General features: G+C 44.9%; 1 long non-coding RNA gene across 1 annotated transcript; it reads right to left on the reverse strand.

Annotated features, from left to right (window-relative positions):
• Positions 1-11,327: 11,327 nt before the first annotated feature.
• LOC109323881 lies at positions 11,328-12,841 on the reverse strand. The gene is made up of 2 exons (XR_002104766.1): positions 12,476-12,841; positions 11,328-11,706 (listed from the first exon to the last, which is right to left on the reverse strand). It is a non-coding gene; the product is annotated as an uncharacterized LOC109323881 (long non-coding RNA).
• Positions 12,842-13,123: the final 282 nt, after the last annotated feature.

Below are 13,123 nucleotides of genomic sequence, written 5' to 3' on the forward strand. Positions count from 1 at the left end.
ACTGTGGTGGGGGAGTGAGGGACACCAGCAGGGTGGTGGGGGTGGAATTTAATTTTAACCACAGAATTTGGGGTTTTATCAGAGAATTTGTGTTTTTTTTTATCATGAAAAACCAGAATCCCTGCTTATCAGACTAACCTGCAAAGACTGAATCAATTCAGCCTCTGGCTTTTTGACTGTCTGTAGTTAGCTTTGGAGAACAGGGCAACAGATGAGTGAAGCTGACCAGTACAGTAATAATTTAGGCCCTAATTTGAGAATCACAGAACCAGCCCAGTACCCTTTAATAAAGAAACTGTTCTTAGAAAGAGGGCTATATTGACTGAAAGAGGCACAGGAACAGAAGAAAAATTGCTTGTAGTGTTGAGACTGGAAACCTTAAGCACAGCCCCAGCTGGAGAAAATGGTATGTAGTAGGGCAGTGCGAAATGGGCCCTATTTAATTCTGATTCAGCCCGAATCAGGGACAGTGATTCAATCCGTTGATTTGGATCACCATCTCTGATTTGATTCAGCCGAATCTGATGATTCAGTGCTGATGCATAGCTTTAAAAGTTTTTTCTACATACCTTGAGGTAGCACCAGAGCTCATGATTGCTGCAGTGCTGGGGTAGATGGAGCATCCCACAGCAGTGCAGGGGGGTCTCCAGTGTGCTCAGCAGTGAACCTGGAAGCAGGTCCACTGGGGAGTGAGCCAGGGGATCCCCCCCATGCCCTCCCAAGCTCAGCAATCAGCCACTGGGGGACCCTGGGTGTCCCCCATCCAGACCCAGGAGGCACAAGTCACCGAGCCAGGGGGGATAGGGGGGTACCCCAGTGCATTCCCCAATGGATTGAAAGTGCTCCTGGTCCACTTCTGGGTCTGATGCCAAGCATGCTGGGGACTCTCCTGTGCTTTTGTGGGACACTGCATCTGCCCCAGTACCGCAGGGTTCAGAGCCCGTGCTACCTAGAGGTATGCACAAAAATCATTCAATCATCATCTACATCCGAATCACCAAATCTATCCAAAACTGTCTGAATTGATTCAGAGGGTTCCAAATTGATTCGGAGAGATTAAAGGGTCCTTCGATTTGATTTGGATTCAGAGATCCGGCCACCTGATCAGGCCAAATCTCCGCCAAATCAAATCAGGGACTGAAGCTTCGCACAGCCCTAGTATGTAGTGGATTTCTAAGGTATTGAATTACAATTCTAATTTGTATTGTAACTTCCAAGACATACAACCAGCTTGGTACCAATTTATTATAAAACTTAGCTACAATTTCAGTTTATCATCATAAACTAGTTTATTCATAAGTAGGTAGTGTACAGTTATTTGAGCTATTTTTCTGTGAGAAGCTGATTTGAGTTGCTTGAGCTTCAAGACAATACCTTCTCCAAGCTCATCTGCATGCCCCTTTTCATTAGTAGCATGATGCATAGCTTTCAGTGTGTACTGAACCAGTAGCCATCAGATTAAATGGTATATCCACAGTGTATTAGTCACTATGGATAATAGGGGGAAAAAAGTTGCTATAAAAATATTGCCACAAGATAAATATTTTCTGCTTTAGAATCAATCAGTTTAATTTTTCCTCAAGATTTATCCCTGCTTCTTGTTTTTCTTGCAGCAGGAGATCATTAGTCACTCTGTATTATATGAATATTAAACCACTGTTAAATCAACCGCACTGATTTGTTTAAGAGTGAGGGCCAGATTCTCAGCTCCTGTAAATTGTCACAGTTCCAATACAACCCAAGGATCTGGCCTGATAAAATTTATAACTCAGCAATTTAAAAAACTTTCCAGTCCTTCTTAGGCCTTTTTAAATGTTGAACTCTGCTCCCTACACCTCATAATAAAGGGCCTATAAGGCAAGGCGTTTGAGAAGAGGTAGAGAAAAATAGCATGTTCAGCTTGAAGAAAAGGTGATTAAGAGGGGACATGATAGCAGTCTTCAAATATCTAATGTGCTGTCATAAAGTAGACAGAGAACATCTTTTCTCCCTTGGTGTTGAGAGTAGGATGCACAGCAATGGCTTGAAACTGCAGTGAAGAAGGTTTAGATTTAGGAGAAACTTCTTTGCTGTTAGAACAATGAGGGACTAGAATAGACTTCCCTGGGAAGTTTGTAAAATCTCTTTCCCTGAAGAAGCTTAAGATAATATGTTGGATAAGTATTGGTCAAGGATAGGTTGCAGTGCAGAGTGCAGGTTGTTTAGTTTCCCCATGTTTCTGGGCTTTGCTGGTTGCTATATAGGGCCAGGAAGAACTTTTCTTTTACCCTGTTGCTTTGGGTATCTGGTTTTTTTTTTACCTTCCTCAGAAGCATTCCATGTTGGCTGCAGCCAAGGCCATGGGTATGGACTGTGCTGATGCTTCTGCTAGGACTTAAACCTGGAAATTCACGACTGGGGGCTCTTGCACCTCTGATCAGGGACTGATCACCACATTTGTATTTGGGTAGGAATTTTATCCCACAGTCAGATCAGCATGGACAGCTGTGGGTTTGCCTCCCTCTGTAGGGGGGGCCATGGCCCTCATCTTTGGACTGCTCAAGTGTATTTCAACAAATTATTTCCTGTCCTTGGAGTGGCAGGACAGTGACTGTGCCCTGGTCCCCAGACTTTACCTGTGGTGAGTTAAATTTTTCTTGGTGTTTTTCAGGTATTGTGTCTGGTAGTTGTGTGAAAGGGTTGTTCATGAAATTTTAAGACAGGTTAGACAAAACAATTGTGTGGGATGGCTGATTCTGCCTTGAGCAGGGGGTTGGATTAGATAACTTCTTGAGGTCCCTTCAAACCCTATTATCCTATGATTTTATGACTTCCTGCAGGCAAAAAAGTACTTAAATGAGTCAAGCTGATGGTTCTTAGAGAGACTGTCCCCTTCAAGGCTAGAAGGGTCTAAGGATCACTCTTGTTTTGTAGTGCAGTCCTCTAAGGTCCCTAAAGTTCTGGGGTGCCTGAAGACCTAGGGAAGAGCAAAAGCAGGTGCTGGCAAACAGAGAAAGTAATCTTGGAAATAACTGGTGTATGAAACTGGTGTGGGAAAAGAACCTGTCTTTGGCTTTTGAAGGACTGAAAACCAGAAGCCTTGTAGTATAAGGTAGGTGAAGAGTCCCAGCCACTCTTCCAGCCAGCCAAGATAAGCTCTGAGTAAGTGGATTGTATATATTCAGCCCAGGAAAGGACTGATGTCCCAGCTCCTCCTGGGTTACAAACTTTGGTGACAAATAGGGGGTGCATGCGCACCCCCTGTGATTGGCCATGACCCCCTAAGCTTGGCCACTGTTGACACTGCTGGCAGCATCTGTGGGTGGTTGCTGAATGCTGCTTGGCACTTACCACCACCTGCCCCCTGCTGCTGAGATTGCTGCTGTCGCCTGCAGGCGGTCCCCGCTTGGCCAGTGTCACTGAGACCATCTGCGAGTGGTCCCTGCTTTCCACTGCCATGCTTCTGCTGCCAACACCCCCTTTGGGTGGTTGCCATACCCCTCCCCACCCCCAGCCTCAAGAGCCACAAGGTGTTCATGGTTACAAAGGTACTAGCTATGGGAAAAAATGATTTAAGGCTGCAGCTGGCTGGAGTCAATGTGCCTCAGTAAGAAGTAGGACTCTTGTATCAAGTAGGAAAAGATTATGTGAATCAGCCCAGTACAAGTACACTGTGGGGCTGCTGAACCAAAGGTAGAGAGGCTGCCTGAACCCACACCCCCTGAAAAGAGGGCTGCATGAATCCTGAAGCCTCAGTTCAACAAGGATTATCAGCACACATTTCTCACTTAAAACATTTGAACAGCCCTGTTGAAGTCAGTGGGATGCCATGCACTTACCATTAGGAATGGGTTGGACCATGTAGCAGAATGTGCCCTTATGCTTTCTATTTAGACATGTATTTCCTGGGGGGGATGGGGACATTGTTCTGTTTTGTGACATGTCTCTAGGAAAGCATTGCCTTCTGTAGGTGCTAAAACCAGTGTTTTCCAACTTAGGGACTCAAGATAAGACACTCCATTATCATGGTTTTCTGAGATGCTGAGTATTGTAACTCTGCTCTGGTTTCCATGGGCACGTCCAGCCTTTTAAGACACTGCCAGAGGCATGTGCGGGAATAAAAATAGTTTCCCACACTGCAAATTTTCAGCATGGGACAAAATTTAGACTCCTGGATATCCAGGGGTCAAAAAATACCCTGGGTGAAAAAAGCAGGGTAGGCAGCCAGAGGCTTGGGTCCTCCACAGAGATACTCTGGTAGCCAGCTCGCCCGGCTCCATCCCCAGCCTGCCCCCTGAACCCACCAAATTGCTACCCATACCTGCCTGATAGCTGCCTCACCTAGCCCCATCCTCTGCCCGCTCCCTGAGCCCTCCTGGAACACTGCCCCACCCGGACCCATCCCCTGCCTTGCCCCAAACCTCTCCATCACTGCCCCAACTGGCCCCATTCCCTGTCTGCTCCCACCCCAGCCACCCAAACACTGCCCTGGAGGTTCTGGAGGTGGAGGTGGAGGCACTGCAGCCTGGCACACTCCAGGGTCATGTGCACCAGTGTCGTCTTCTGCCTGCAGAAGAGGCAGGAGACTGGGGTGTCTGTGAAGCTCATCACATACATGCCCATGGCAACGGCTCCATGGAGGAACCACCAGCTGAGTTCCCAGTGGCTTGTGGGATGAAAGTGGAGTGCAGGCTTAGCCACTGGGGTGCCCCAGCCATGCCCTCACTGAGCAGGTCCTGCCAGTTGATATGTGCGTGGGACGTGAGGGAGACATGATGGACCATGTGGCACATGAGCGTGTAGAGATGGTGGTGATGGATTGTGGACAAGTGGACCAGTCTGGTGTCCTCCAGCTGTCTCAGGTGGTAAAGGAGGGAGTGCTGTGAGGCACTGGCATCATGACAAACTGCAGTGGGCTGGAGGACGTGGGAACCACCACCATGCAGGACCTGGTCAACAAGGGCAAGGGCATTGGGAAGTAGGGCAGATTTCACCTCCTGGACCAGATGACAGGTTGCTTGTGTTGTGGGCAGGTTACCCATGCACTGGGCTAATGCAGCGGGGTCTACCCACTCCTGCCTATCATAGTCCAGGAGGTCTCTGATAAGGGTGACACCAGCCAGGATCAACCTCTGTTGCAACCGGGGTGCCTCTGCTGTCAGGACCCCAGCTGGGGGTTCCAGAGGAGGGGCTCAATGAGCAGGTCAGAACCTTGGGCCAGTGTCACACAGGACCTGGAGGCAGGACCAGCCTCCGGGCCCAGAGGGTGTCCTGGTAGAACTCTGGCAGCCCTCACCGCAGAAACGCCTGTCTATTTGTAACATTCAAATACCCCCCAGAAACTCCTGAGAGTGAGCAGACCTGAGCTACTTGCTTTTTGTACCAATGGGGCCATGACAAGGCAGCTTTTTACACTGCTGGGGCCATCACAGGTGCTGGCCCCAGGCTTTAGCTCCCCCCTGGCTGCAGATCCGGGAGGAGCCAGGCAAGGTTATTTTGCCCGAAGTGGCACAACTTGCACCACACCAAAGTGCATTTCCAGGCATGTGCCCTAAGGGAAAAATCCGTGGCTCAAATTTGCACTGCTTCTGTTTGAGCTGCTGCAAGTTGACGTGCCTGCATGTGTGGACATGCCCCATGAGTGCTTTCAGGTTTAAAATATTGGCCTAAAAGCTAAATATTTAACAAAACTTCACTGTCTCTGATGCATTTATTTTTTGTAAAGTAAATGGAGGCCTAAATTCAATCTTGTTTCAGAAGGCCTCTAAATATTCGTTTTGTTTTTGTATTTCAGAATCCAAACCATGATCCAGATGCAAATTTTATAGTTTTACATTTCTAAATACCTTCCATTGTGGCCAATCTAAATTCCATCTCTCCTAACACTTTTTAGGTATTTCTTGATCAAAATTCAAACTTTGCGGCTTTGCTTGATTTATCTTCTGTGCTATTAGTCATGGGAACCACTTGGTGCATTTGAATTACGCACATTTTTAACTAAGGACAAAAGATCCTGCTTTGACTACTTGTGTTGGAGATGATTTTGCCTCAGGCAAACCCACAGGCTACAGGTATTTCAGCTGGCCGAATGTGATTTCAGTGCTCACTAGAAACCATGCTAGAAAACAGATCTTAGTCTTTGAACAAATACTTGGATGCTGGATACTGAAATGAGTGCTCATAAGAAGGCAACACAACAAGACATTATATTCCCTTAAAAATAGTTTCAGGATAATTGAGGGAGCCATTGGAAGAGTAGAAAAAGAAATAGGGGCCTGAATCATCAACATGTATATGACATCAGTTGAGCTTTAACAAATTAACACTGGTGTGTAATTCTAAAGATAGTCACTGATCATAGGCAAGAAGATATCTCCAGTTCCATAACAGTGCAAATTTTGTTATACTTGAATAGCACAATTGGATGAGGTAGAACAAATTGAAATAATTAGAACAGTGCATTAGTGGGGTTTGATTAGACAGTGTTGCCAACTATCATGAATTAATGGACAGTGATATCATTTTGGTCTCTGCTGGAGCCAGTCACCCAGTGACTGAGAATCCACTGTCCTTGTGCAATATTCTGCCTTGTCCAGGAGAAATCCCTTCTGATTGGCTGCTGGAAGCTAGAAAGAAGGAAAAACAATGAAGCAGAGGTGCTACAGAAGACAAGCATAATTTTGCCCCTCTCCTTAGAACCGGAAAAAGTTTTTGGGTTAGGGGTAAGGAGGAGCCGATTGGTAAGAGGAATTTAAAGACAGGAGGAGAGGAGTCCAGCAACTCAGGAAGACTGTTTTTTCCTGGCCTTCTGTGTTCTCTGCTTCCTTTTTCTTTCCCCACAGTGCCTGGCATTTAAAGAGGGAGAAGGGGACCCTGCTGCAGCTCTTCTCTCTCAGACTTGAGAGACCTGGTGAAGAGCCCCTGGGGGAACCAAGGGGCAAGTTCTGGGTTGGAGTATCGAGGCTGTGGGATTTATGAAATTGCTAGCATGTGGGGTGGGTGGATATAGGATTGGAGGAACATAGAACTATCTTTTAACTATTGGGAGAGAGGCTGAAAGATCAGCCCCATCTGGCAACCAGCTAGAGCTCTTGCAGCAGGAGCCAGGTGGTAACAGAATATTGTTTCTTCTCTCACATAGACACAGGCATGTGGACACATATTTGTGCATTCATACACACACACTGAGCATTGGCAAAGGGAATTTAAAGATCAAAAACACAGTATAATTTTTTTTTAAGGTAAAATATGATATTCAGGTCAAACTCGCTGTTATTGGTTGTCTGACATGTCTTTTTAACTTTGCAGTTAGTCTTTTTAACCTGGGGAGCTGAGCTGCACTGTTAAGAAAGTATAGCTAAATGCAAAATGTTCATTCTATTGATCACACTTCATCTACTTGATGCTATGTGGAACCACTTACTCAAAGTAGAAGTGGAAGTAGTACACCACTAGGGCTGTGCAAAGCTTCGGTGGCTGATTCAATTTGGTGGAGATTCGGCCCAATTTGGTGGCCAAATCTCCAAATCTGATTTGAATCAGGAGACTCTTTAATCTCTCTGAATCGAACTGGAACCCTCTGAATCAATTTGGAGAGATTTGGAAAGATTCAGCTATTTGAGTATAGACACAGCTTTAAATGTTTTTTCTACATACCTCAAGGTACTAGTGCGGCTTGTGAATGCTGTGATGCTGGGGCACATGGAGCATCCCACAGGAGTGCGAGGGGATGGGGGGGTCCCCAGCACACTTGGCAGCAGACCCAGAAGTGGACCAGAAGCACTTCTGGTCCACTTCCGGGTCTACCAGGGAGTGCACAGGGGGCCCCTCCATGCCTTCCCAGCTCAACAACTGGTGCCTCCTGGGTCTGGAGGAGGCACCCAGGGTCCCCCCATAGGCCAATTACTGAGCCAGGAAGGGGCACGGGGAAGAAGCCTGTCATGCTCCCCGGCAGACCTGGAAGTAGACCAGTACTTCTGGTCCACTTCTGGGTTCACTGTCAAGCACGTGGGGGCCCCCCCCGCACTCCTATGGGATGCTTCATCTGCCCCAGCATTGCAGTGTTAACAAGCCACAGTACCTGGAGGTATGTAGAAAAAACATTTAAAGCTGTGTCTATGTCTAAATCACTGGTTCTCTGAATCAGCATTGAATCTTCAGATTTGGATTCGGCTGAATCAAATTGGGGACAGTGATCCAAATCAACAGATTGAATCACTGTCCCTGATTCGGGCCAAATCTGAATCCGAATCAAATAGAGCCTGTTTACACACCCCTGTACATCACCATGCTGCAGTATGGTGATATTTCAGTTGTCAGGGAAGATTAATTTTTTCCTTACGGTTGGACATTATTCCTTTCAAATGATACAGGAGATTTTGTTCTACAGGTTTGTGAACCTCCAACAGCTTCGTTCAAAGCAGACCAGTTCTTGATAACAATTGCACTTTGTATGTTTAAAAACACCAGCTGCTAAATTGAAGCCCCAGTAAGTCTGTATTGAATCTTTAAAAGTTGTTTGTTAAATAAGTGCTCTTTGATGCTGAATGCAGGAAAATAAGATGGCTGGCATTCAGTAACAACACCTAGACTTATATAGTACTTTTCACCCACAGATTCTGAACTATGTTATGAAGGAAGATAGACCCTCCATTTTACAGATGGAGAAACTTATGCAGACAGAGAGGTTATAGCTCATAACCAGTCACCAAGCAGGCTAGTGATAGAGATAGAAATGGAGACCAGGTCTTCTGGGTCCTACTCCAGTACTCTGATCCACTCTGCCTTAAAGACAGATGTTTTGTGACCAGACCTCATTCTAAAATACTTTGTTTTGGTCCCCCTGTCTAGATTTGTGGGTCTTGTTTCACAGGTGGATTTTAACGACTTCATCCTTTGCATTGATCAGAATTCTATACAAAGAGCTCAAACTCCAGTTGATGTCCATATTATTGTGAAAATTAAAAACTTTATAAAGTATTGGGCTAACTAAGGTAATTTCAAAACAAGACAGTCATTTTCTTCTTGGGGTTGCATTCTTTTGTCTATGAGCCCCTGAATAACTTAGATTAGCAATGGGAATCAAGGATAACAAGAAGTCCTTCCTTAGGTAGGTAGGGAACAGGAGGAAAACAAATGGGAGTGTGGGGCCATTGCTCAACAACTCAGGAGAGTTGGTTACCAGCACCCAGGAGAAAGCTGAACTCCGGAATGACTACTTAGAATCTGTTTTTCACCAGACCAAGGGGAAAACAGCTCCAGGTAGAGTACAGGATGAGCATAGTAGGAATACTTGCCTTCCTACTATTGCTGTAGAGTTGGCGTATTACCAGTTTAAAAAAATTAGACATGTACAAGTCAGTGAGTGCTGACATCTGAGAGTGCTGAAGGAGCTGGCTGAAGTCATTGCAGAACTCCTGGTGAAACTCTTCCACAACTCTGTGGAACTCATGGCACTCTGGAGAAGTCCCTGAGGACTAGAAAAGGGCTAATGTGCCCATCCACAAGAAGGGCAGGAGGGAGGACCTGGATAACTATAGCCAATCAGCCTAACTTCCATCCTAGGGAAAATCCTAGAAAAGTTCATCAAGGAGTCTATCTGTGATAAGCTTGCAGAAGGTAAGATTCTGAATGTAAGCCAGCATGGCTTCATCGCAGGCAGGTCTTGCCTTACCAACCTCATCTCCTTCTATGACCAGGTAACTCATCACCTGGATACAAGAGACCAGGTTGACATTGTTTACCTAGACTTCCAAAAGGTCTTTGATCTAGTATCCCACAATGTCCTCACGAGAAAATTGGAGGATTGTGGGCTTAACTCTGAGACAGTCAGGTGGGTGAGAAACTGACTGCAGGATAGGACCCAGAGAGTCATAGTGAATGGATCTGTGTCATCCTGGTGAGAAGTGGGCAGTGGTGTCCCACGGAGGTCAGTACTTTTCAACATGTTTGTTAACGATTTGGATGTGGGGTTGAAGAGCTCACTGGCCAAATTCATGGATGACACCAAGTTATGGGGAAGTGCGGTCATGTCTGAAGATAGGCTACAGTCACAGGCAGACCTAGACAGGCTAGCAAGTTGTGCAGCTTGGAATCTGATGGAGTTCAACATCGAGAAATGTGAAGTGATCTACCTCAGGACGAGCAACCCCAACACACCTACAGCTTGATGGCACCAAACTGACTAGCACCATGAATTAAAAGGAGTTGGAGGAGTTCATAATAGACCACAGTATGAATATGAGCCAGCAGTGCGATGCTGTAGCCAGTAGGGCAAATAATACTCTGGCATGCATCAATTGATACATCTCCAGCAAAGCCAAGGAAGTGATTTTTCTGCTCTACTCAGCAGTGGTGAGACTGCAGCTAGACTACTGCATTCAGTTCTGGGCATCACACTTTAACAAGTACATGGATGAGCTTGAGAGAATCCAAAGAAGAGCCACTTGTATGATCAAAGTCTTCCATGACAAGCCGTACAAGGAAAGGCTGAGGGATCTGGGACTTTTCAGCCTGAAGAAAAGAGGGCAGAGAGGGGACCTAGTAGCAGCTTACCACTACACAAAGCGAGTACATCAAGGGCTCGGTGAGCAACTGTTCACCAGGGCACCCAAGGGAAAAACTAGGAGTAATGGCCACAAAATCCTGGAAGACTGAATCAGGCTCAACATTAGGAAAAACTTCTTGACAGTCAGGGTGTCCAGACTGTGGAATAAGCTCCCTCCAGAGGTGGTGCAATCACCTACTCTGGAAATATTCAAGAGGAGACTAGACAGTCACCTTGCTGGGGTCACCTGTCCCCCACTTATCTTTCCTGCTTGGTGGAGGGAGCTGGACCCGATGATCTTCCAAGGTCCCTTCCAGCCTTACAATCTATGAATCTATGCAATCTATTCTGACTCTTAAGCCAGAATGTACACTGATGAATTACTAAAGGGGAAGAAGGTACTTTGTTATATGATTTTAGAAGCTTTAAACTAGGTTGACAAAGTTAAATATCCAGAGTATTAGATATACAAGATTGACCAAAAGAAACACAAATTATATTTTTCAAACCTTGCATTTACTAAAGTAGACAAGCTAGTTGTTTAATTGAATTAAAAATCCAAAATGGGAAGCAATATTATTTGATGTTGCAGCAAAGCCTGGTTCTCTCATTACTCACAAAAACAAGCAGCTACACCCCATCAGAATTAAAGCTAGCTAGAAATTTTTCATAAGTTTTTTGGTTTTACTGAATTTTTCCCAATATAATATAGATTTTGATGACAGTTCCCTGGGGGAGTATATTTTGCAATGAAAAATTGGTCATTTTGGAAAAGATTTGTTTCAGAAAAACTTAGAATTTTTTTCAAATTTTATTTTATTTTTATATTATTTTTAAGGTATAGTATTCTGCACATTTTGGTATAATTTAATTGCATGACTATGTGCTACGTGCTATGACATAATAGTTTAAATATTGAGCATTTCCTTTATATTCAACATTATTAACAAAAGCTACTGCTTAGTCCAGATTAAAATATAATTTATGCCTTCTTGAAAGGGCTCATGTTTGTGTTTATAATAAAGGACCGTGACACTTTAACACTAAAAAATCTCTTGTTTACAGAAGTTTTGCTACATTGGTGAAGTGATTCATCCCTCTTCTTTGCAGAATGCTTCTTTGTCCACAGTTTTTATTGTTCCTTTGATTGGATGAAGCTGGTCTTTCAGCACAGGCGTTAGCTACAGTAGTAAAAGACAGGATTAATTTATCTGAAATTATATTTTTTGAGAGAGAGATTTTTAGGGCTGCTCACTCTAACAAGCTTTTTTGAGCATAGTGATAGGTAAACTCTCAGGGTGCTTGTATTTTTCACAGGGTTTTATCCTCATTAAATTAAATAGGTTTATAAAATTTAAAGTTATTTTAAAATGTAGCATCAATGTTTGCACGTTAGTCTTTATAATGAATTAAGCCCAGTGTGCAACTCCCAGTAACTTCCAGCAGAGGGAGACATCAGCAATCTAACCTGCTGATCTCTTTGGTACTCAATTAAAGCAGGAGGTGCTAGCAAACCAGTAATCCTCTCACCCCTGAAACACGCCCCCCCCAGCAAGCCATAGCTGCCCCGCGCCAAGCTGCAGTCACCTTCCCCCCACTCCCCATGACAAGCTGCAGATGCCTGCATGGTCATCCAGCCCTCCCCCTGTCCCTCAACATGGCCTTAGCATGTGTGCCCTCCTATGTTTGCTGCCCATGGCTATCCAAAAGGTATGCTTACTGACAGTGGTGCCATCACCACATAATCCACCCCTGGTTTCATCAAAGAATTAATAAAGAATGTACCCTGAAGTGCTTTAATTTGCTCTTCAGAGCAAATGGTCCCCTCCTACTCACAGGATTCCCCAGGTCCAAACAGGTCCAAAGTGAGAGGCATCATATTAAATTCATATTCCAGTGTGCAGGGATTCGTGCCCCCTTCCCTCACCCAGCTGACATGCAGTTATTTACCAGAATTACTGGTTCTACCAATTTTTCCTGCCCTGCTGCTGGTCCCTCCATCAGCTGCTGTTAATTTGCTGCTAATTGACCATATTCTGCCTTCAACAAAATAGTTGGAAAAAAGTTCTTTGCAAGGTTTCAGAGACAAACAACCTTCTTCAAGATTGCTGCTGTTCTGAGATGATAGAAAAGAACCTGTGAAAAAAATTAATAGGTGGAAGTTTGGAAGACAATGAGTAGAGATATGAGGGGGTGGGGAAGGAAGGGAAAAGTGTGAAAGTGCTGCAGCTTCAACTAAGGGCTGGTTACCTCTGGTCTGTCCCAGTTTCAGTGGAGCTGGACATGCAATGTCCTGGCTTTACCCCAGAAGAAGAGGCACCAAGTGCATCTGCATGCAACAAAGGGCCAAGATTAAGAAATCTTCTTTCAAGATGGTCAGAGTTTGGGGTGAAGTCTCAGGGAAGTTCTCATCCCCATTCAGTTCAATAAGAAGGTGACTGCTGCTTTGCTATGGTAAAGTCTGTAGGATCAATCCTGCAGCACTCAAAATATACTCCAGGGTGGAACCTTATGTCCTGTGGCTCAAGTAATTAAAAGGAACATTATTTTACAAATTCACCCAAAATGGGAAAAACTGGTAGAATCAGTAATTCCAAT

This window comes from Crocodylus porosus, unplaced genomic scaffold (assembly GCF_001723895.1).
Source record: "Crocodylus porosus isolate Cpor-Errol unplaced genomic scaffold, CroPor_comp1, whole genome shotgun sequence".
NCBI classification, from domain to species: domain Eukaryota; kingdom Metazoa; phylum Chordata; order Crocodylia; family Crocodylidae; genus Crocodylus; species Crocodylus porosus.